General features: G+C 44.1%; 1 protein-coding gene across 1 annotated transcript in view; it reads right to left on the bottom strand.

Annotated features, from left to right (window-relative positions):
- CSK (C-terminal Src kinase) overlaps positions 1-17701 on the bottom strand; it is a 188179-nt gene extending 170478 nt beyond the window's left edge. The window contains exon 1 of the mRNA XM_030186510.1: positions 17424-17701. The gene's annotated coding sequence lies outside the window, so the exon portion shown is untranslated. The remainder of the gene's footprint in view (positions 1-17423) is intronic.
- Between the last annotated feature and the right edge of the window lie 7988 nt (positions 17702-25689).

Below are 25689 nucleotides of genomic sequence, written 5' to 3'. Positions count from 1 at the left end.
GCAACTACGTTCACTGAACTAGGATGGATTTCTACTCATGTCAACAATCAAACTGAATTGACTGCTTTATTATCAAACAAGTTAATGTACCACTGTTAAAGCAGGGCACCATCACCTGGTCACCAAGTATGATTAAACAATGTAGAAACAACTTCTTTCAACATACACAGAGAACATAGGGACAAGCTCTGAAGACACATTAACATTATCACTTGCCCTCTCTATTAAGTGGGACGATATGAAGAGGCAGTCACTGCAGATGCCAAAGTCAAAATTCTCTTAAGTATGCATAGAACTCACCTATTACACTTGCAAGGCTGAACAAAGAAAAACAAATGAATGGTGCAGATGTATTCTGAGCAACCTTCAACCAGACTGTGTCTATTGGAAAGAGAATGCTAACATTTATTTTATTCAATTTGACTGCACACTCAATTAAAGGCCCTGACCAAGTTACATAAAAATATATGCTAACGAGCTTGCAAACTTGACCAAGACTAAAATTTACTCTCAATCTGTCTACCCTTTACAGTAGAAGACATAGGCAGTCCAAAGTCACCATCCAGAAACAGATTTATTACAGAAGGAAAATATATATGTTATGCTGTTAACAAAGTTGTAAGTTTATGTTAAACTATATCTGCTGTATACCGCCTTGGGTGAATCTCTTCATATAGGTGGTTAATAAATACATAAACGGTTGTATCATATGGGAAATCACTGAACATATGTCATGCAATTCCTCTTTGCAAATCTTACCATGGGGCAAGAAGATTTCAAGAGAAAACTCCATGCCATGAACTATGCATGGAGAATTAACAACTATGCATGAACTGGGGACGACAATTTTGAAAACGGCTCTGCCTTTTGCCCACTGAAAATGCTTCTGAAAATTGCCCACATTATCTTACATTTCCAATATACAAGTATACAACAGACATTAATCCATAAAACACTCATGCCAATGGATCCCAAGCTGGGGAATAGCCTTCATTTGAAACAACAAAATATACAATGTTACGGGAAATTTAAAAAGTAAAATAAAACATAGTTTTATGACAGGATGTTTGCGACTAAGTACTAATGTCCGACTTAAGAAGGATTTGTGTTGTGGCTACACCTTAAGGGTCTGGAAACAGTCTTTGCTGGGAATAAGTAGCAGAGACAACATTTTTTGTATATTAATTTAATGTTATTATTTTAATTGTAACTTGACTAGGATTTATCTGGTGAGGTGAGGAATCAAATACTGTAAAGTTTGAAAAGTGGATTCATAACTTTTATGTTATTAAGCAAACAAACTACAACTCCCAGTTTTAGTGCTTTTTTCAATTAAAAAAAACTGTTGTGCTATGCTAAGTATATATATATATATATATATATATATAGGCTACTGAAAACAGATCTGTTCAAGAAGGCATACCATAAACACCCATCTTAAACACCAAAAAATAAGACTTTACACGACATAGACATAATTGAAATCTTATCATTGACTGATCAACCTCCTTACCACTAATGAATAAGCATAACCACTTCAGTCTCTATGTCGAATATGGTCTCTCCATAGTCGATGACCTAAAGAATAATACAACCCAATTTCGTACTCAGGAACGTTCACGTATTACTATAATTTATTCTTCCAATTTCTTACTCAGGAACTTTCATGTATTACCATAATTTATTCTTCCTTAACATATATATGCACATAATCTATATCTATACCATGATCTGTTCACGTATGTTATGTTACATGTATGTTACCATGTATGTATACAACTTAACACATTACCATTTGTTATTCTATTACCCGGAAATGGCAACCTCCATTACAGCAAATGTAAGCCACATTGAGCCTGCAAATTGTTGGGAAAATGTGGGATACAAATGCTACAAATAAAAAAAAATAATAAAAAATAAATATATATATATATATTTTAGAAGTCTTTATTGAAAATCAAAAGGCAGGAGAGTTACAAAAAAAAAAAAGAAAAAAAGGAGGGGGGAAAGAGACCCCCCTCACCTCCAACCCTATCATCAGAAAGTCCAGAAAAATAGAAGAGTACACAGAAGTACAGATCCAACAATTAAGTTGAACAATGTCTCAGAAAAGATTCCCAAAGAACGGCAACAAGCAGGTAAAAGACGTCCCGTGTCACAAATATACGAAAGCTTGTTAAGTCATTTCACCAAGGATGGAACAGTCCACTGCTTCCAATGAGTAACCAGGGTAAACCTGGCAGCACACACAGAAGCACCAGAAGAGCTTGAGGTAGCTTAAGTCCAGGTACTTTCTTAGGAAACAAAAAGAACACCGGGGACCATTGAATTGGGCAAGCCAGCCACACCTGGAGTCTATGCTGAAGCGCCCTCCAAAATGTCTGTGCTTTCACACAAGTCCACCAAATATGTCCCATGGTGCCAGCTTCCCCATAACCCTGCCAACATAAAGCAGAAGTGCCAGGGTAGATATGTGGAAGGCGGGTAGGCACGAGATGCCATCGGTACATAACTTTAACTGCATTTTCTTTAAATGGCACTGAAATAGAGACCTTCAACAATACTTTTTCCAAGGAATTCCACTCATTATCCTCTAAAGCCATCCCCAGCTCACGCTGCCAACTGAGACAGTGCAAAGTGTAAGGGAGCGTAAGGGAACAGCAATACTTTTAAAGGCAAGTAATCAAGCCCAGAGTGCCCCAGGAGTCCTTACATAAATCTCCCAAAAAGGAATCTTCCCAGACCACCCGCAAGCGGATGGAAGCCTATGAAAGGAAATGGTACAGCTGGATGTAGGCAAACCGGTCTTGGGGCAGAATTGGGTAGTCCTAGGTTAAGGAGGAAAAAGTAAGGCCTCGTCATCAAACAACTGACCCCAACTCTTTAAACCCAAGGAAAGTCATCTAGTAAAGGGCCCCGGGACAAGCCTGGATGGAACAAAACATTAAAAGCTATAGGTGTGAGATGAGACAAAATCCGTTCCTGAGAAGAAAACATACTAATAAAATTAAGTGGAAACAGAAGGACAAGGATCTCCACTGAGGAGGTGATATTAAGGATCCCAGAGGTCGAGAACCAACAAAGGCCTGATTCAGGTGAACCCACAACTTATGAAGAAGCACCCAAAACCATTCCAAAGCCGCACACGGCTAAGCCACCCTATAAATACCAGAAAATATCTAGAACTCCCAAACCTCCCTTGCACTTATCTCGATAAAGAAAGGAGCGGGGAAGATGCAGTCTCATACTGTGCCAAATGAGGTGGAGCAGGCGATCCCGCAAATTAGATAAAAAATTCCTCCTGCAAATTAGATTAAAAATCCCCGAAACAAATGAATGGGAAGAACCTGACAAGTACAGCAAGCAAGGCAAAATGTTCATTTTAACCGTGGGTATATGGCCAAACCACAACAATTCAACCTCATCCCATCGCTCCAAGTCACGACAGAGACCCTTGACCAGGGCAGGATAATTAGCAGAGAACAAGGAAAAGGAGGAGTCAGAAGTACACCCAAGTACTGAAGTCCATATGAAACCCAGAAGAAAAGGAAAAAAACGACTGCAGGGAGTCCAAAACCACCCAGGCATGTTAACATTTAAGGCTTCAGATTTGCTCACGTTTATCGTAAACCCAGAAACTGGCGAGTAACTCATTATAGCCTGCAAAAGATTGGGAAAGGAAATGAGGGGTCGCGTCTAAGAGAGAAGATCATCCTTGAAAACACTCATTTTGTATTTCCAGCCACCTATACAAACTCCTGATATAGCGGGATCCGAGCAAACCACAACCACAAAAGGCTCCATCGCCATGTCAAAAAGCATAGGAGATAGGGGAGCACCCTGTCGAGTGCCCCGAGTTAAAGAGAACATAGCCGAGTTCCCACCATCAATACGGACACAAGCCTTAGGGGAAGAATAAATCCCTGAATCCAAACACAGAAATATGTACTCAAACCAAAGCTCTCCACAACCCTATGCATAAAAGCCCAGTGGACACAATCGAAGACCTTCTCGGCATCCAGGCTGAGAAGGTACATAGGAATCCGTTCATGTATAGCAAAGTAAAGTAAATCCACCATCCGCCGAACATTATCCATCACTTGGCGGTGGCTGGTCAGGGTGGATAATGGAAGGCAAAACTACCGCAAGACAGATGGCCAGAACTTTAGCCAAGAGTTTAATATCCACATTCAGTACGGAAATAGGGCAAGAAGCAGCACACTCCATATGATCTTTATCTGGTTTTGGAATACCACAATCCAGGTCTCCATCACAGAAGGGAGCAAATACCTTCCCACTACGGACTGCACTAAGGTGGTCAGCATAAGAGCAGCCAATTCAACAGCAAAGCACTTATAAAAGTCATTCTGCAAGCCATCAAGACCAGGAAATGTACCTGTAGGAAACTCTATGATAGCCTGTTGGACTTCCCGTGGAGTCACTGGATGGTCAAGAACATTACGTTGGTCAGCATAGGGAGATTGCAGGAAGACAAATAAGTCTCAATAGCTTCAGAACTAATACTATCATCGTGAGAATAAAGAGACTGATAATAATCCTGAAATCACTGACGAATCAGAGATGACTTAGTCACAAAGTGACCTTATCACTCAAACAAAGAATAGTATGATCAGCACACATCTTATGAAGCTTCACAGCTAAAGAACGGCCGGCTTTGTTAGTATGTTTGTAGTGAATCAGCTTGTGCTGAGACTGAACAAACCACAACTGTTCAGAATAAATATCACCCAGTTGCAATTTAGCAGCCTGCAATTCCCACAAAACCAAACCGGTGGCTATATGAAGGTCTTCCAAGCGACTAATAGTATCTAAACACTGAGCCAACTGGATCATTGGACCTGAGCACACTTACTAGCCTGCTGAAGAAAATAACCCAAGGAAACTGCCTTTAGAGCATCCTAAATGATGCCCAATGAAGGCCCAGAGTGAAAGTTCACATTTAAATAATCTTTTAATAGAGATCTATATCCAAGAAACTCCTCGTCTTGTAGTAAGAAGGTATTTCAAGTCCATCTCTGATCTTTCTTTTCCTCCTGTAGGGAAGGGACAAGAGCCCATATATGCACATAATCCAAAAAAGTGATATTCCCAATACCAAAGGAAGGGGCCCCCTCAGCCAACCGAATATCAAGAAGAATGTAATATATGCGAGAGTAAGAGTCATGAGTAGGAGAATAGTAAAAGTAGTCCTGAACCTTAGGATGGGAAGTGCGTCAAATGTCACCGAGACCCAATGCCTATGAAAAAGAAGCCAATGCACTCAAAAGCCAGAAGTCCATCCCTGCAGCAGCACCAGAACAGTCCAGAGAAGAGTTAAAGGTGGCATTAAAGTTGCCACCTAAAATTAATTTAACCTGAAGGAAAGAAGACAGGATATCCCGGATCTTGATGTAAAAAGAATCCTGATGATCATTAGGAGCGCAAACAGAAGCCAAAGTGATTTTAACTTGATCTTTTAAAAAATGCAAAACAAGAAATGCCCCTCCAGATCTCGTCTGGTCTTGACAACCTGCACCTTAAGGGAGGAATGCAGCAAAATAGCCACTCCATGCTTCTTAGAATCATCTACCACCAATTGAGGTCTAAGAAAGGTTTCTAAATATATTAGTTCTGTATAAATGTTTCAAATAGAGATTTTTCTTTATAGTGATTTAAATTGTTCAATATGAATGTTTGGAACATAGTTCTTGTATTTTAATTTAGCCTGTATTTCTGTACAAGGATATCCTTGAATAATTGATTAAAAGTATAAATAAAATAAAATAAAATAAAGAATCATCTACCACCAAGGCACAGTAAACATAAGGATAGCGAGGACACGAGAGGAATTTTTCATGAGCACGTTGAAGGTGAGTTTCTTGTAAAAGGAAAAATTGTGTTCTTACCTGATAATTTTCTTTCCTTTAATCATACCAGACCAGTCCAGACTAATGGGTTGTGTCCATCTACCAGCGGAAGGAGACAGAGAAAATAGTTCCAAGTAAACCATCCCTTAAGGGTATCGTGCAGCCTGGAATGTTCAGTATTTTGAATAGCCAAGCAATGGTGCTCTGAAGTCTAGAAGAAAACACAGTTAATACCAAACAGGCAAACTCTTGGAGCCAATATGCAGAACCTCACTGTTCCTGCTTGGACAAAGGCAACTGCAACCTCACCTCACAGTAAAGTAAGCAGGAGGGAATGGTCCATACTGAGCTTGCCCAAGCACATAGAGATCTACCCCTGAATCCAGGGAAATAACTCCTTGATCCCAAGTAACAGGAGTCATACAGAGCTGGCAGAACAACAAGTGGCAGGAGATTAAATAGAGAAGATGAAGTAGGCAGTGCTGTAGGACATCCCACCGTATTGAAGCGTTGTGGAACAGCCAGGGATACCTAAAAGAAACAACACTGACAGACTTTGGCCAGGGAGGGCATCTAGACTGGTATGGTATGATTAAAGGAAAGAAAATTATCAGGTAAGAACATAATTTTTCCTTCCTTGTCATCTATATCAAACCAGTCCAGACTAATGGGATGTAGCAAAGCAGTTTCCCAAAGGGGGGGGGGGGGGGAGGGGGGGAGAAAAGAAGAATGAAGAAGGTTGAAAAATCAACAAAGCTATACACACAGCAAACAACTGATCAGCAGAAAAGGATTTGAATACCCGAACCACCAGGCTACCAAAATTGTACAGAGTTAGACACTAGAAAAGGAACTGAAGCCGTAGGACGTAAAACAAACGTCCTGAGCAAAAGAAAGATTACGTACCCCTGTCCCAAGAGAGCAAAAGAAGCAGCAAAAGATACTCATGCCAAAGGACCCCCCTTGGAAGGAAGGCAGCAGTCGTATCCGAGCAACAAGGAGAAGAACTGTCTCTCCTAGACCGGGATTCACTTCTCTGAACCCTGGCAGGACTAACTCCCAAACCTGCCAGTCTGCCTAGAGTCCACGATGGTCGGATAAAGCGACCCAAACAAGTACTAGGAGTACACAACCCCAAACAGTGCGCCACACTTCATAGAAGAAAGGAAGCAAGGCCCAGGAACCACCCAGACCTGCGCCTAGTGAGAGAATCAAACTCCACAGAACAAGAAGAGACTCCAGAGTCGAGAGAACCAACTAACTGGAGTGCTAGTCTCTTCAGGAGAACCATGAAGAAAAGGGCAGCAGCATACCAGGGTACAACCGTAGAAAGACAGTACTCCTCAACCAGCTTGCTCTGGACTTAGGGATGAAAGAACAGAGCCAAGAGATCAAAAGGAGATAAAAAGAAAGAGTTGAAAGCCACACTGTGGAGAAAAGACCCACAAGGTGCCAAGTAGCCACAAAAGGAGCAGAGACGAATTCAAACTCCAGCAATAGAGAAGCTTCTCACCAGCCATCAAGAGGCTACGGCAAGAAAGGTGCCACAGGAATGGTAACTAACAGGAGACAAGACAGCCTTGTCTAGCAATTTAAACTGCGGTATGCCACAGCTGCCGAGAAGTTAGTGTATCCAACCCACAGAAAAGAGCTGGGGTTGACCGACAAGGTGAAACAGTGCCCAACAGGCAAAGGTGAAAATATGCTCCACAGTCAGAGACTGAACTGTGCTCAAGGGACAGAAATAAAGCTACACTCATCAGGCAGAGTAGGATCCGTGCTCAACGAGAACAAACGGGTTTGTACTCAAACTGAGTCACGCACCACGGACAGAGAAGAGTTGCACACCTCTGGCAAAGAAAGAAATGTGCTGAACAAGCAGAGAAAAAGCTGAGAGTAACAGACAGAGGATGAGCAGTGCCCTACTGAAAGAGCTGGATGTTAGAGGTATCTGCAGAACTGAAGCTGCGGTAGCGATGGAACTGTGTATAAAAAGCAGACAAGGAGCAGCACTCCAGACACCGGCAAGGAGCTATGTTTCCTACGCAGACATGAAGCTGTGCAGCACCTGCAGTCACAGAGCTGTGCTCCACATACCACCCTGGAACTTCGCCCATTTTGCAGAGAAGAATTGTGCTAAACACACAGAGATGGAGCTACACTCAACAAGCGGTGGAGCTGCGCTCTGCATGCAGACAGGGAGCTGCGTTCCATACGCAAAGAGAGAGCTGTATGCCACACAGACAAGGAGCTACGTTCCACAGGCAGATACAGAGCCGTGTTCTACACGCAGACACAGGACTGTGCCCCCACACTGAGACCTGCAGAGAAAGAACTACACTCAACATGTGACAATGGAGCTGCATTCAACATGCAGAGATGAAAGGTTGCAGAATAAGCAGCGAAGGAACTTCACTCAACATGCCATGATAGAGCTGTCCTCAACATACAGTGATGGAGCTAAATCCAACCTGGAACTGTGGAACTGTGCCCAACATGGAACGGTGGAACTGCATGGAATAATGGAGCCGCGCTCAACATGCAGCGATGGAGCTGTGCTCAACAAGCAAAATGCATAAATGGAGCCCCGGGGGCCAGCCAGAAAAGCAGGTGCTGCCAGGAGGGCAACAGGAAAGGAGCACAACTTGTGGAAATGCAGACCTGGCGCTGCACTCCCCTGGCCCAGAGGGACTAAAACTACAAGAAGAGAAAGCTCCGTGCCCCAAGAGACACTCTCGGCCCCCAAGTGGTCTCTGAGCCACAATGACCGCCCTCCTAGGCAACCGATACGGAGCAGCAGTCAACGTAGAGAAAGAACTCCCGCAAAGAGGGAGGTAAGCATTACAGATCTGGAATCCTCGGACCGTAGGGAGCAAAATGCAACCGTAAGGCAGTGAGGAAGAAACAACTCTCGCCAGGCCAGGAACAAAGAGGAAGCTAGCCAGTAACACCAAACTGAGGAAAAACCAGCTAAGGGAGAGTAAACTCCAGACCTAGAACAAAACCACTTCCCTGCAGAAAAGTAGAGAAAAGCGCAGAGCTAAGAGGTGATAATCCAGATGCACAGCAGGAAAGAACGCGCCCCTTACAGAAAAAGGAAGGAGTGCCAAACGTGCCAGGAGAGAGACGCCTGAAACTAGAAAAGGCAAAATCTGCCTGTGCCAGGCTAAAACTCCCACCCGAAAGCAAGAGAAGCAAGGAAGAGCTGTGGCAAACTAGTTCTAAAAAGGCACATTCCCATAAAGAGACACTGAACTGAGTCCAAGCAAAAGACTGGCAAGAATGGCGCTCCCGAGGGTACTCAGAAGAGGGATTTGAGCTAGCAGTTGCAAACCAAGGGCAACTCGGACCCCCGCCAGAATGAAAGTACCCTGCAGACAAACCAGAGCAGACAGGAGGGATCCACGGGGCCGAGAGAACCAGAACCTCCCTAAGGAAGGGAGGAAAAACTACTGCCAAAACAAGAATCAAATAGCAGGGGCGTCACAAGCAAGATGTCTGAAGCAGCAGAGACCAGAATGTCTGTAGTTTCGTGATCTAGACAAGAGGTATGCCCCACAAAAAAAAAAAAAAAAATCAAAGCAACTGGTACCAGCTCGGAACGGTCCAAGATCAGAATCAAACGCCAGCCAATGAAATTCAAAGAAACTTCACAAGCGGCCCCCTAGAATACGCTGCCAAAGGCGGGAAAATAAATCAGGTAACAGGCAAGAGAAAGAAGGAAAAACAAAGTTTCTTCTTTTTTTTTTAAACAATCTTCTTCACTAGAGACAGGTTTACCTCAGAGGCAGAAAAAGAAGGAAAAACAAAGTTTCTTCTTCTTCCTTTTTTTTTTTTTTTTTTTTAAACATCCTTCTTCACTAGTGACAGGAATAAAGGTTTACCTCAGAGGCAGAAAAGGAGGGAAAAAACCAAGTTTCTTCTTCTTCCTTTTTTTTTTTGTTTGTTTGTAAACCACCTTCTTCACTAGTGACAGGAATTAATAAACGTTTACCTCAGAGGCAGAAAAGGAGGGAAAAACAAAGTTTCCTTTTTTTTTTTTTTTTTTTTTAATAACCTTCTTCACTACTGACAGGAATAAATAAAGGCTTCCCTCAGAGGCAGAAATTCAGATATACCTGCCACCACAGAAGAGAAGAACCCCACAGGGGAGACAAGTTACTACATGCCACAATCAACCATCACCCTGCTAGAAAGACAGTCAGGGGAGGTAGGGGAGGGGAGGGAACCAGGGTCATTGGATATCACCCTAGCTGGCAGATGAGGAACTCAGGCACTACTACTACTATTTAACATTTCTAAAGCGCTACCAGGGTTGCGCAGTGCTGTACAATTAACAAGATGGACAGTCCCTGCTCAAAGGAGCTTACAATCTACTGAGTATCATCTAAAACTAGCCCCAACACGGCTAACAGCACACCCCTGGCTCCACTGTCACCAGAAGAATCTGGGACAGGAACTACCAGCCAGCAATCCAGAGCAGCTAAACGATCTGTCCACCATCCGCTAGGAGAAAGAGAAAATACTGAACATTCCAGGCTGCACGATACCCTTAAGGGGCGGTTTACTTGGAACTATTTCTTTGTCTCCTTCCGCTGGTAGATGGACACAACCCATTAGTCTGGACTGGTCTCGTATAGATGACAAGGAAACACCACCCGAGGCGTCAGGTAAAGTAACTCTAAACAATTTTTGATGTTTCTGAGACAACACTTAAATCAGCACACATAATTATAAACAAAAGCATATAACAAAAAAAAAAAATTAAAATAAACCTTACTCATGGCCAGGCAGCTTCTCCAATGCATGACCCACAAGGTAAGCAAAAGAAAATCACGGATGGAGCAGGATAACACTAATGTGAGTGTGGTACAGGCGAAAGCGAAAGAGCTAGGCAGCCATTCGGTGCTGTGACATCATTCCCTCTCCTATTTACAAACACTTTTTTTTTAAGTCTCAAGCGTTGGTTCTGTTGGTTCTAAGGCAGCAACTATCCATATTGGGACAGAGCCCATGGGTGCTTTTTAACCCTTAATTGCCACAAGTTTCAGAGAGAAAGTCTGTATGTCCTTTCACTTTTGCCTCCCCTAAATGAGACCATACTGAGGGATAGCAATTGTCAGACAACCTAGTTACATGTGTAAATCATTATTTACCCATGAAAATGGCTTTGAAAATTGCCCTCTACAAGGCTCAGTCCTTTTCGGGAAAAGAGAGTACAAACTAAATTCTCCCTGCTCACAAGTGTGGCAGGAATCCAGTGGCCAACCTGCCCATCAGTTTCATCACTGAAGAACCACAAAATCAACGTGGCACAAATACAAAAATCAATGACGACCCTGAAGAAACTGGCTTTATGTAACTTTTTTTGCCAGGTGACCACCATGCCTTGCCTAGATTTGCCATTCTGGAAGGGAACTTTAGAGTCAGATGCAAGGGGCTATTCCTGTTTTTGTGTTCTTAAGAAAGGTATTCACTGAATTTTACACCAACTGTTCCGCAGCAATGTAGCCTGGAAGAAATCTATGGATATGATTTGCTAATGAATGACCAAACACACTAGGATTTCCAATATTCCAACAGCAGAAGAGGAAATGCACTTTAACTAGTATCTGAGCATGGATACAAGGTAGTATTATGGTAATCAACATGCAAAGATGAAAATACTTCTTGCCAGCTTCTCAAGGATGTGGTTGCTAGTTACAGTCTCGCACTGTGATTCAGGATTAAGAACTCACTATTAACCATTTCTCCCTGTAGTTCCTAAACCCAGAAAAAAAACAAGGTATTTGTCTCAAATTGATGCTCCCCCCTCCCTTCATCAACAAATAAAAATCAGAGCCTTCCAGGTCACTGGTTCAAATCCAGTTCAAGATGATAAAAGTGGTGAAATGAATTGATAGATGCCCCAACACTACCACCACATAAGATAGTACAGGAGGAGGAGCAACTTTTCTTCTCAGAAGTGTCTCCTTTAAGGTACAGCAGAGATAACTGACAAAGAGGGGCATAATCGAACGGGGCGCCCAAGTTTTCCTGAGGGTGTCCCCCGCAAAACGGCCCCGTGAAGGGGTGGGGAAACTGCTATTATCGAAACAAGATGGGCATCCATCTTTCGCTTCGATAATACGGTCGGGGACGCCCAAATCTCAACATTTAAGTCGACCTTAGAGATGATCAACCTAAATGTTGAGATGGTCGACCTTAGAGATGGTCGTCCCTGGTTTTCAGTGATAATGGAAAACGAGGACGCCCATCTCAAAAACGACCAAATCCAAGCCATTTGGTGGAGGGAGGAGCCAGCATTCATAGTGCACTGGTCCCCTTGACATGCCAGTACACCAACCGGGCACCGAAGGGGGCACTGCAATGGACTAACTGATGCACAAACTGAATGGAAGAAGTCCTTCCCTTACTGATCCCTTAGTGATTCGGAAAGGAACGGGCATACATGAAGGAAATCGCACAAATGAGCTAATCGCTGTTAGCTCATTTGCACACAATTTCCTTCCTAAGGAGGGGAAGCCAGAGCAGAGCAGCCAAGCGTTATGCTTGGCTGCTCTGCGCATGCCAAAGACGGCTTCATACACACAGACAAGCTGCATGTATAATAGCCGTCTACAACCTTACAAGTCCAGGTGAAATTTTTTTTTTTTTTTTAGTATGGGTGAAGGACGTCCAAGTGTTAGGCACCTTTGCTATGCCTCCGTCCCTGTGACGGGCAGTTGAGGATATTCAAAATGTGGATGTTTCTGTGAGGAGGACGTCCATGCCTTTGCTATGCCTCCGACACCACCTTTATTTATTTGGATTTTGGATCACAAGTAGCAGCAGTGGGATTTGAACCGGCCACCTCTGGATTGCAAAACCAGTGCTCTAACCACTAGGCCACTCCTCCATTCCACTCCCTTGAAATTTGGCCGTCGCTGTTGGGGGGGGCAGTTGATGTCCAAAATGTTTGAAAGGAGGACGTCCACACCTTCGCTGTCTCCGCTGACACACACACACACACCTCCCCCGCCCCCAGGGACCTGCATACTGCTGCGATGGACCTGAGTATGATATCTGAGGCTGGCAAAAAAAGTTTTTAAAGTAGTTTTTTTCAGGGTGGGAGGGGGTTAGTCACCACTGGGGGTATATGTATGTTATATATTTATTATTTTATAATTGCATGTTTATCCTGTAACCCATTCTGGACAAATCTAGTCATAAACAGGGTACCTTTGGAGCTCCCGAACCCCAAGGAGAGAAAGCATACAGGTGTTAAAGATGTAGTAACCCTAACCAGTCCTGTGCTCACATAACTCCATGTCTTAACAGGTCTATCCAGTCCTGGTTTTACTCTACTGAATAACATATACAAAATTAGTAACTCCCACTGCTAAATCAAAAAAAGAAGAATGAACGATATAGTGGTCATATGTGACAAATCTTGCAATGTTTGAAATTTTAAGGGGGGAAAAAAGCCTCAAGGTGCTTAGGATCCACACAACCTCTTAAGCAATCAATCAATCCTGGTGACCAATTACTCGGTCTTAAGAGGATCTATTCCTCATCATAGGCTACAAAAACCGCCCCAAAATTCTCATTAAAGAGCTGAAGAAAAATGGAGCACTTTAGAATCAAAATGCCGAAAAACTTACTAGTTAACATCAAACACCATATATGTAATCCAAAAAGAAGATATTCAATAAATGACTTAGCTTCTCAGTTGGTTTGTTGTCCAAATGGTTGCCACAGCCTGCTCTTCCTTGACCGACGTTGGCCAGCGTTTCGCTATACTAGCTGCTGATTCTAGCTGCGTCAGGGTCCACTTAGGAAGAAAGATGGCTCAGATGAACGGTGATTTCTCCAGCCCGGCTAGCAGGCAACACTTGCTACTCCTACAACCACTTTTGATATTGTTTAGTGGATTTTACTCTACTGAAGCATGGACCTGTAGTTCTGATTGTCCCATTGAGCTTACCCAAAAATCAACTCACAAATAGAAATCCATGCACGCAATAGGTAAAACCAAGACTGGATTAACCCATTCCTTATAATGTGGAGTCAGGTAGCAACCCTAGGTGGGCTGAGTGCACACAGGACTGATGCAGGGAGAACTGAGTAAGGACACAGGTGCAGGGAGCACAAGAATGTGAATATGAGGGGAAGGAGGGGTGCAGGTGAAAGACCACTGCTAAACAGAGAGATGAATGCTCAAAACTAAGGGTCCTGTTTACTGCTAACTTTTAGTACGCACTAACAATAGACACCCATTATATTCCTATGGGTCTATCAGCGTGCGTGCTAATTTTTAGCACACACTAAAAAGTTTGCTTGCTTACAGTACGGCTTAGTAAACAAGGCCATATATCTATCAACTCATAACATCAGAGCAAAAAAAAAAATTTCTCATCTGTAGGCTCAAAAACAAGTCACTTCCTATACAAGAAACGGCTACAGAAGCCAACTGATAACAGAGCATGTCTCTAGGCTTACCAATATATATCAGAGTGCATCTAGGAAGGGGGAACACGGGTACAAGGGCAGGAGATTGTGGATATGAGGAAGGGTGCAGGGGTGACACCAGGGCAGGAGAGCGTGGATACAGGGGAAGGAGCAAGGGTGCGGGGGAAGGAGAGTATGGATACAAGGGGGAAGGGACAAACGTGTAGGGGCACAAAAGCAGGGCGAGGACAGTTTATGTTTATTGGGATTTGATAAAAACACCCTAGTTGCACAGCAAATCAGGACAAAAAAACAGCAACAAAGTAATACAGAAGGGAACTCCATTAAAATATAGGCCAGAAAGTCAAAATTCATTCAAACTGAGCCAAACAGAGTTAGGAAGGAACCTGTCAACCAACCCTGCTGATTACCAGGAAATACATAAAAGGAAAAAAAAAAAACATTTCAATCAAAAGCTACTCTGAAAAGGTGTAAAAAGATAGCTCTAATCTTAGAGCAAGTGGAGGATTATTTTATTAAAAAAAAAAAAAGGACACAAGAAGTAGAAAGCACTCTTTCACATGGCTGTCCAGTGCACTTGAAATGGGCTGGGGAAAGTCAATCTATGATCATTCAGGGAGCGTAGTAAGCAAGTAGGGAATAGTTAGTCTGGCTAACTATTCTGGAAGGCCAGTATGAGGCCTTGTAGGTCAAAGTCAGGATCCTGAATTCAATCCTCTGGTTTATTGGTAACCAATGAAGGTGTCTAAAAAGAGGTTTAATATGATCCCCACACTTAGCCTTACACAAAACATGGGCTGTGGTGTTCCGGAGCGCTTGGAATCTCTTGAGTTCGGACTTAGAGATAACTGCATAGACCACATTACAATAGTCAAGATGGGAGTCAATGAAGGCATGAAATAAGAGTATGCAATGAGGAGAAATTAAGGAAACTCCAAACAGCTCTACTTTTACCAAGTACATGAAAACCAGATTTCAGAACTGATTAAATTTTTGAGGAAAAACTAAATTTGGAATCAATAACCACTCCTAGATACTTAAACTGATCAACTGGCTGCACTGGGAGGCCAAACAGAGTGGGAAGGAACATAGAAGGAGTGACAAGCCCAGATATCCAGTAGTGTTTTGAAGATTTAGGACCAGATAAGTCTTCAGAAGGGGGAGGGGGGAGAATAAGGGTGAGGGGACAGAACAGTGTGAATATGGGGGAGGGGTGAGGTATATGTAGAAGCAGGAGTGTGTGGATGCGGGGGAAGGGGAAGAAACAAGGGTATATGGCAGGAGAGTGTAGATTGGGGGGATGCAGGGAAAGGAGAGTGAGGATACAGGGGGAGGGGAACAGGTGCAAGACAAAAGAGCATGAATATAAAAGAATGAGAACGGGGGGGGGGGGGGGGGGAAGTGAGGGGGGGGAGAGGTGCAGAGGCAGTAAAGAGTAGATAGGGGAGGGGAACGGGTGCAGGGGCAGTCGAGAATAGATACGAGAGGGGAACGGGTGTAGGGGCAGTAGAGAGTAGATACGACACGGGAGGGCAGGGTATAGGGACAGTAGAGAGCAGATATGGGAGGGCAGTAGAAAGTAGATACAGGAGAGGAGGGAATGGGTGTGGGAGAACCTGAGAGTAGATAAGCTGTGGGATGGGTGTGGGGGCAGTGGGGGAGTAGATATGCAGAGGGATGGGTGCGGGGGTAGGGAGTAGATATGCGGTGGGATGGGTGCGGGGGTAGGGAGTAGATATGCGGTGAGATGGGTAAGGCGGCAGTAGAGAGTAGATACACTGTGGGATGGGTGTAGGTAGTAGAGGTAGAAATGCAGTGGGATAGGTGCGGGGGCAGTAGAGAGTAGATATGCGGTGTGGTAGGTGTGAGAGCAGTGGAGAGTAGGTACAGGGGAGGTGGTGTAATAGACAGTAGGTACAGGGAGGATGAGTGCTGGGGCAGTAGAGTGTAGATATGGGGACATGGATGCAGTGACAGTAGATACATGGGGAAGAATGGGTACAGGGACAGTAGAGAGTAGATACGGGAGGACAGGGTACAGGGACAGTAGAGAGTAGATATGGGAAGGCAGTAGAGAGTAGATACTGGAGAGGGGGAATGGGTGTAAGGGCAGTAGATAAAGGAGAGTGGGTAATGGGTATGGGGGAAGTAGAGAGTAGATACAGGGGCATGGGTGTAGGGGTAGCAAAAAGTAGATACGGAGGCATGGGTGCAGGGTCAGTTGAGACTAAATACAGGGGCATGGGTGCAGAAACAGCAGAGAGTAGGTATGGGTATAGGAACAGCAGAGAGTAGATAAGGGGGTATGGGTGTAGGAGCAACAGAGAGTAGATACAGGGCCATGGGTGTAGGGGCAACAAAAAGAAGATACGGGGGTGCGGGGACAGCAGAGAGTAGATACGGGGGCATGGGTGCAGGGACAGCAGGGAGTAGATACGGGGGGGGGGGGGATGGTTGCAGGGGAGTAGAGAGTAAATGCAGGGGGAAGGGAGCCTACAGGGGTAATAGAGAGTAGATACAGGGGGAGATTGGTGAAGGCTCAGTAGAGAGTTGATATACATGAAAGGGCAGTAGACAGCAAATATGGTGGCATGGGTACAGGGGCAGCAGAGAAGTAGATGGGGGGTACGTGCTGGGGCAGCTGAGAAGTAGATTGTAAATACAAGGGGTAGTAGAGAGTAAATATTATGGGGGGGTGAAAGGAGGAGCACTAGAAAGTACGTTTAAAAAGGGGGGGGGGCACGGATATAAAAGGCAGAGGTGAATGTTTCCGAGGGTGGGGCTACGGTTGCAAGGCCAGGACAAGTTAGGGTGAGGGGGACACAGATGCAAGGAAACGTATAAAGGGTGGAAATAGGATGCAGGCAGTAGAAGGGGGTACAGAATGCAGAGAAAGGGGAGCGTGAATACGGAATGAAGGGGCAGGAGAGCAGGTGGGGATGCAGAGGACGGGGCGGCCAAGTGGGTGCAAGCGCTGGAGAGAGCAAAGACAGACACAGAAATGAGTGACTACGAGAGCAAGCAAAGAGCGATAGGAGCGGAAGCAGCAGCACTCTCCCTTTCCCCAGGCGCTCCTGACAGGAGAGAGGCGGACAACCTACTCACCGCTGCCGGGCCCCGTCTCTCACGTCAGCTAGGGATCAGGAAGCTGCCGCTACCGCCTGAGCCTCCATACGTGGGCACGGGAGGAACAGCTGCTGGGACTCGGTCTCTGCCCTATACGGGCCGAAGACGCAGCAAACCGCTGCTCGTTCACAGCCTGAAGATGCACAGGCCGCACCGCACAAGAAGCTGCCCCGGATCCGTCCGCCGTCCTAGTAGTACTACTGCGCTTGCGTAGGCCTAGCCCAGCCCTGTGCAACGTACCAAGCGCTACCCTTACGGCTCCCTCTGAATAGCAGAAAGAGATCGCTTTGCGCTAGCGCCTGTGTCTTTAGGCGTTACATCCCCGCACCAGCGCCATCTACTGGTGTTCTTAGAGCATGTATGACTTCTGATGGGCGCTTCGTGTATATAGCTAAGGGTTTCTCTCTTGCAAAAAAATGTTGGTCAACCGTCAATGCAAGTTAATACGGATTCTTAACTTTATAATCTGCATGGCACCTTACTATTTCTTGGCTCTGTCAATAAGTTCGTCCTCTTTCTAAACCTTCGTTATTTTTTCACACAAAACGTTTTTGTTTTTCATAATGCAAATACTTTTTAATAAGGGATCCCCTGATTCCCCTTCCGTTTTGTTCACAGACAGATGCCAAAGTACAGAGGGAGTAATTTATGTGATTGTGTGCCCCTGCAAACTGTGGTGTGTCGGTCAAACAAGTAGAAAGTTAAAAATCAGAGTTGGGGAACATTTAAGTAACATCAGACGGGGGAATGTAGAAGCACCCTTGGTGCGACATTGGATGGACAAAAAATCACACACGTAAGGACCTTAAATTCTCTATCTTAGTTCAGATCGACATGGGAGGTAGGGGAGGTGATGTGAGTCAAAAATTGTTTAACTATCGAACAACGAATCATATTCTCCTGGAGGACCTTTCATCCATACGGATTGAATAAGGAGGGAGAGTGGGCAGAAATAATATAATATGAGGGTAATTAGAATCAGGGTTGACACTTAAACACAGGTGGAATCAATATTGACGACACAGAGCAAGAAGATAGGAGGTTCTTTAAAGACAGAGGGCTCCGTCCTATTGCGCATGTGAAGGCGGTCCTGATAGTTAATTGGGGGAAAGGATGGGGCAACCAGAACGGTTCTCCTATCTGAGGGATCACGCTGAAAAGTGAAATGATGAGTAAGTTATATAATGTAGGTAAGATTTATTTAGTTATAATTAATAGAGTAGTTTCTTGTATAACATGTATGGATTGTGAACAGCTATTGTGGGATGAGAAAGTTGGAAGTTCTGTTGTTATCAATAGAAATCAAACAAAATAAAACATGGAAAAGAAAGTAAGATGATACCTTTTTTATTGGACATAACTTAATACATTTCTTGATTAGCTTTCGAAGGTTGCCCTTCTTCGTCAGATCGGAAATAAGCAAATGTGGTAGCAGATCCTCCTTATTTTTTTATTATATATTATATAATAATTCTCACCTCCAACAGGATGTGCTTGGGACCGTGCCTGCCTGCCTGCCTGCCGGAAGTGGTCTGCTAGGCAGGCACGCACTGACCTCAGTGACATCAGTGACAGACAATTTGGCAAAGCAAAACAATCTGAGTGCTAGCCATTAGGACACAGGGTTGATAGGAGAGTTTTAAAAGCCTGAAGGAACCGAAAGTGTTAAATGGGGGGAGGGGGGAGTTCTGAACAACTGAAAGACATGAACATTTGGGACAGGAAAACAATCTCAATGCTGGCCATTAGCACACAGGGTACATAGGAGAGTTTTAAAAGGCTGAAGGAACCAAAAGTGTTCAAGGGGGGGGGCAAGTTCTGAATGAATGAAAGAAATGAAAATTTATGAGAGGAACACAATCTAAATGCCGGGCATTTGTACACAGGGTAGATAGGACACTTTTTTTTAAAAATGAAGGACGTGAAAGTATTACATCTTGGGGGAGGGGTGAGGAGGAAAGCGGTGGGGTATCCGGATACTGGGCGTTAGGGCCACGGGGGTACATAGACTTTTGAAAGCCTTAAGGAACCCAAAGTGTGGGAAGGAGGAGGAAGGGAGGGGAGGGAACGGGGTGACTGGCATTAGGAACAGGGGAGGGGGCCCTGTCACACACTCTCATTCTCACACACACACTGTCACACAGACAGTCTCACTCTGTCACACACCCGCACATTCACTCTGGCTCTCTCTCTCAAACATACACACTCCCAGGAAAACCTTGCTAGCGCCCGTTTCATTCGTTCCAGAAGCGGACCTTTTTTACTAGTAGTATATATGAGTAGTAGTAGAGAAACATCAAAGCATTACTTTGACAGACAGAGTGGGAGGGTGGGGGTATGCATGGGGACATCAAAGCATTTCATTGATATTCTAACAGAATGGGTGTTGGTAGGTGAGAGGAGGGCAATAAACAGAGAAATACAGCTCTGTGGTCCACAATGGGTTAGAAAACCCAGATCCCCATCAAGTCCTGTTTGTTGGGTGTCAAAATATTCAATCATTCCTATTTCAAAGGTCTCACATTCCTGCATTGTTCCAAAATTACCTTTCAGTATTCCCACTCTACTTAAGACGGAAGTTCTGTTGGAATGGCGCTCGATTACAGTGATTTATAAACAGCTCCTGAAGACGCCAAAGGCGAAACACAGTCCTGTGTAGAGCTGTAAGAACGGTCATATAAAGATCTTCATAGACTAATCCACAGGAAGCTATAAATACCGTAGGAACTGAACATCAACATGTTGGAACTGTGAAACAGTTGTGGACAAATGTAACAGCACAACGAGGATTTTTTCTTTCATTCATTGCTCTACATGGACTATAGACATTAAGAATTATGTTTTTGTATAATAGATGAAATGTGAACAATAAGGGATATAAGATTGAATAGTAATCATACTGCTAATAACATAGTTTTTTATAGCATTGTGGAGAATGACACATGTTAATACTTGTGAGATGAATGCACTATAGTAGATGTATAATACACTATTCTTCTTATTACTTAAGGGGTATATATAGTTTGAAGAATAGTATCTAGTAATTGTCCCTTAATATTTTTTCAATTTCAAAAAAGTCTTTAGCCTAGAACTGGGCATCTCTATACTCTGCAAAAATCTATGAGGCCCAGATATCACTAAGCCCCTAGCAACAAGAGGCAGGACCATAAGGAAATGTAGTTGCATCCTGGTGCTAGTGTTTTTGTTTCCCTCTGCAACTTGTAATTCAGCACCCTCCTCCTTCCCCATTCCAAGAGGTCCAGCATCTCCGTTTTCTCATCTTCTTTTTTGTCCCCTATCTCCTTGGTCCAGCATCTCCCTTTCTCTTCCCCTCTCCCCATCCAGCATTGCTCTTTATTCTCTCCCAACCACCCACCCATCCACCATCACTCCCCTCTCTGTCCCTCCCACCTATCTGTCTGGCATCACTCCCTCTCTCACTCCCTATCCCCTCCAGTCCAACATAATCTCCTCACACCTACCTCTCTTACTTCTGCTGCCCCCACTGCTGTTGTGTGCTCGGGACATGGTGGTAATCTATAAAGCCCCAGCTAAGCCATTGAGCCCATGTGCTTGTGAGGCCCTGGTGGTCCTCCTCCCTCTGGCAGGACCAGCAGGGCCTCACAAGCACATTCAGCCCTAGTAAATTTTCAAAGGGGCCAATTTAGGAGCTTAACTCTTTAAAGAGCCCTTTTACTAAACAACGTTAATTAATTTGTTACATTTGTATCCCAACTTTTCCCATCTATTTGTAGGCTCAATGTGGCTTACATAGTACCGGAGAGGCCTTTGCAGGCTCCGGTGTGAACAAATACAGGGTGATGTTATGGTAAGATCAAGTTCATGTGGCACAGCCTCATTAGGGAATCGGAGAACGGAAGCGTTATGTCCATTACGTGCTTTAGTTTGGTTGTGTTGCAGAGATTAGGCATTTAAGTTGGATCGGTAGGGTATGCCTTTTTAAACAAGTTGGTTTTTAGTGATTTCCGGAATTTTAGGTGGTCGTACGTCATTTTCAAGGCTTTTGGTAATGCGTTCCACAGTTGTGTGCTTATGTAGGAAAAACTAGATGCGTAAGTTGTTTTGCAGCTTGGGTAGTGCAGATTTAGATAAGATCGTGTTGATTCAGATAATTGGTAAGTCGATCAAGTCTGTCATGTAACTCGGGGCTTCTCCGTAGATGATTTTGTGAACCAGGGTGCAGATTTTGAAGGCGATGTGTTCTTTAGGAACCAGTGTAGTTTTTCATGGAGGGGTTTTGCACTTTCAAATCGCGTTTTACCAAATATAAGCCTAGCTGCCGTGTTTTGAGCGGTCTGAAGTTTCTTTAAGGTTTGTTCTTTACATCCCGCATAAATTCCATTGCAGGAATCTAAGTGGCTTAGTACCATTGATTGTATCAGGTTGCGAAATGTTTCCCTCGGGAAGAATTGCTTCACACGTTTGTTTCCACATTGAGTGGAACATTTTCTTTGTTGTGGATGCCACTTGGTTCTCAAGTGTTAAGTTATGGTCCATTGTAACGCCGAGGATTTTCAAGCTGTCTGAGATAGCAAGGGTGTGATCTGGGGTGTTGATACTTGTGGGGATGTCTGTGCTGTGTTGGGATGAGAGGATGAGACAAAGTACTTAACGCTTAGTTTATGCCATGTTAACTGCTAGCGCAGAGCGAGGTTTAAGGGGCTTTACGGTAGATTTATACTTAGAACACAGTAAACCAGCATTAAGTGCTTTTTGTGTCACAAAGCATGGCATGAGCAGAAAGTGGGTATGAAAGGTGTTTGGCAGTTAATACCTTTCACTTACCACACATTATCTTTCTAATGCACAGTTAACATGGGACCACTTACTTCTTCCTAATTAGGAGGTGCTAAGTGCTTCTACTTTAATTGGGAGCAGGTACTGCACGTTAATCTGAATGTCGATGCATGACCTGCAGTTAAAGATAGTGGGAATACCCCCAATAGGTACCACGTTAAAGGGCCCTTTCACAACACCTCAGTAGAGCTACCACAGCATTGGCGCGCAGCAATCTGACTCTACCACTGGGCTTCCAGGGGCAGTAGCAGTCGGGTCATTTCATGTCAAGTGGTCTGGTGGTCCCTGCGCGACCATCACAGATTTCGATTTCATTGCACATTCATACATGTCCCCAATGAACATTGGTAAAGTTTTACGTTCGCTGATGCAATACTTGCTGAGATATAGTAATCTGTTTGACCCCAGACTGCAGCCTTCGCGCAGGGACCATCAGACCACTTGACATGGAATGACACAGTCCTACCATTAGGCCACCTGAGGTGGGGACCTCAGGCAGCAAGCACTCTTCTGAGGCGCCATCACCCCCTGCCCTTCCTTCCCCAACCCCTTTCCTCAAACTTACCTTTTCTTTTCTTGTTTTTTAAAAGGCGACGGCCCAGCAGTGATTCCCATAGGCTGCCCTGCTGTTGGTCCCGGCTCCTTCTCTCTACTGTGGCCCACCTCTCTGATGTAACTTCCTGTTTCCTTGGAGGTGGCCCGCAGTAGAGAGAAGTGGCCGGGACCGATGGTAGGGTAACCCATGGGAATCGCTGCCGCCACCTCCGCCTTTTGAAAAAAAAAAAAGAAGAGTTACGCTCCTAAAGTGGACCCTTTGAAAATGTAGCGCTGCCCAATTACCGCCGGCCACACCTACTCCCCGAGCCTGGAGGTAGGGTTGATTTGCTGTGCACTACCCCAGCGGTAGCCCTACCACCGGTTGATAAAAGGGCCCCTTAACTGGCATTGAATTTTGGGCTTAATGCCGGTGGTGGTCAGCAAAATGCTGTGCACCACTGGCTGAATATCGGTCCTTTTGTGCGTAATTGTTTGCCCTGCCAATGCTCTACCCTAACTGTGATAGAACTTTGTTCCAACAGCTTGTTTCTCTGACCAGCATTGCCCAAGTCATTTATTTTTGAAATACTGTACCAAGCACAATTGTTTACCTTCATGAGGAAGTTTGCATGTGATCCCTGAGGCAGGCAGCTGTCCACCGTCGAAACAAAGACTGTGTTGGCCGGGTCCAACTCTGGTGCATTCATTAAACGATTCTGATCCCTTTACAGTGGCTGGGTGTGCTTTTGTCATCCTCTACTCCTGCTGTTTTCCAGCTGATTGTAAGGCGGATGGCCTGTTTGTTTTGGCCATCCTAAATCTGCCCATGGGAACACCCACCTACAAAGTATGTGCCATCACATCTAGGTGCAATTGTACGGAATAGCGCTTAGCTGGGAAAACTCATTTACAAACGTGTATTCATATATGCATGTTAGATGACTAGAATATGGAACTCTCTACCTATTGCCATCAAAACAGAAAATAGCTAGCTTAGCTTGAGAAAGTGGCTAAAAACCTTTCTCTTCCCAAAGACTGCTTCATAACAATCCATTGCCTTCTAGCTCCTAGTATCATCCATTATCCTTTCCTATAATTTTTTTTTTGGTCTCATGCATTACACCAATGGTCTCTAATTGTTCTCATACTTCATACTAATATTATCGGCTTTTGTCTCACCTAGAATGTAAACCGCTCTGAACCCTGGAAAGGGGATATTAGCGGTAAGAATTGTTTGATTTAACGTGTTATCGCTGCCTAAAGCTAGGGGGCTCCTTAGAGACCTATCCCGTCTGGTGTAAATTCTATGAATGACGCCTAAAAAATAGGCATTAAAAAAAACCTGCTTAGTTGTGGCCATTTGCACCAGTGAAAACATGGTGCAAATGCCTGTGCCTAAATTTACATGTGGAGCACCATTATTCTGTAATTACACATGTAACTCAAAGCCACACCCCCACTGTGCCCTAAAATGCCCATGACCCGCCCATTTCCACATCTCCTCTTTTGGAATGCATGTACGTTTTAGGCACGGATCCCAAGCCTAACGTTACACGCGGTCCCAATTAAATCTAATTGCCAATAATTGCTTGTTAAGCCAATTGGCTTGTTCAATTAATTTGCACACGCAGATCAGGAATGTGCTTAAATCTGTGTGTGCAATTTTTGGCAAACTTTATAGAATCAGGGGGTCTGTGTGTAGCCATGTACATGTGTATGCAGTACCTCATATAAAATCATTGGTTGTATATATTTGGTGGACTATGTTTATTTGGATTTGATATACCACCCTTAACTGGCTATGCGGGTCAGAGTGATATATAATATAACAAAAACGAGGAAAAGAATGCCATAAAACTGACAGAAAAGTGAACATTCACAACAAAGAAAGGTTGAAGGAAGGTAAGAGTCAGTGGGCACAGTGTAATGCAGTCTTTGTGGCCATGACACGACAGTCTATTATTTTTGAGGTATTGCCCCAAATCTTACATTGAAAAAGTGAGTTTTCAATAGTTTTACATTTGGTGAATAATGTTTTCGCCCTTAGCATAGAAGGTTTCCAAGTTTAGGGGCCAGAAAGAAAAAGGCAGAGTTTTGTGTAGATTCGTAACGGGCTTTGGTAACTGGCATTAGTACGAGTCTATGTGAATCAAGGAATCTGAGAGCATGTTTACCACCTGAAGTTTATAAAATTACCTTGCTTCCTGTGTTCCTTATCAGGTCGATGCTACTACATCCTGCAGTAGCATCTAAGAAAAAAAAAAATCAGAGACAGAGAGTAGACCAGGAAATTGACAGCAGAAGATTTTACAGACTGCTCATAAAGGAAATGAGAAGATTTATTATATTTTATATTCTAGTTGGATGGCATAGCACTTTGTGATGCAGGCATCAGTTTGCTTGCATTCCCTGAGGAATCATCCAGAGACAGGAACCTGTGTGAACCTCCTCTGACATTTCGAAGAGTACAACAGGCAGCTGGCCATCTAGCCATTTGAATACCTACTGGAGGGTAGATTATTTACATCAGACAAGCAGCAGTGGTCTCATAGGGCTCTTGGCTCTGTCCAATCCATATTCAGAGGAAGTTATATGTTTACGGGTAGCTGGCTGGTGAACAAATTACGTCCTTATCTGTTGATTTTTGGCCGCTATATAGATAGTATTAAACCAAAAATCTCTCTAACTGGCCTAATACTATCCATGTAGCATAGGGGCAGAGCAGAAAATTTACCTGAATAGCAGCTATTTTCAGTCACTGTCCTGATAAGCTGTTTGTTTAGCTGAATGGACTGGATGAACCGTTCAGGTCTTTATCTGCTGTCATCTACTGTGATACTATGAGGTCAATATTCAAAATGAATTAAACAGTCTGGAGAGGCTCCTGCCC

This window comes from Microcaecilia unicolor, chromosome 1 (genome assembly GCF_901765095.1).
Source record: "Microcaecilia unicolor chromosome 1, aMicUni1.1, whole genome shotgun sequence".
In the NCBI taxonomy this organism is placed as follows: Eukaryota; Metazoa; Chordata; class Amphibia; order Gymnophiona; family Siphonopidae; genus Microcaecilia; species Microcaecilia unicolor.
The sequence above is the reverse complement of the archived record's forward strand: the minus strand, read 5'-3'. Positions and strand labels throughout refer to the sequence as shown.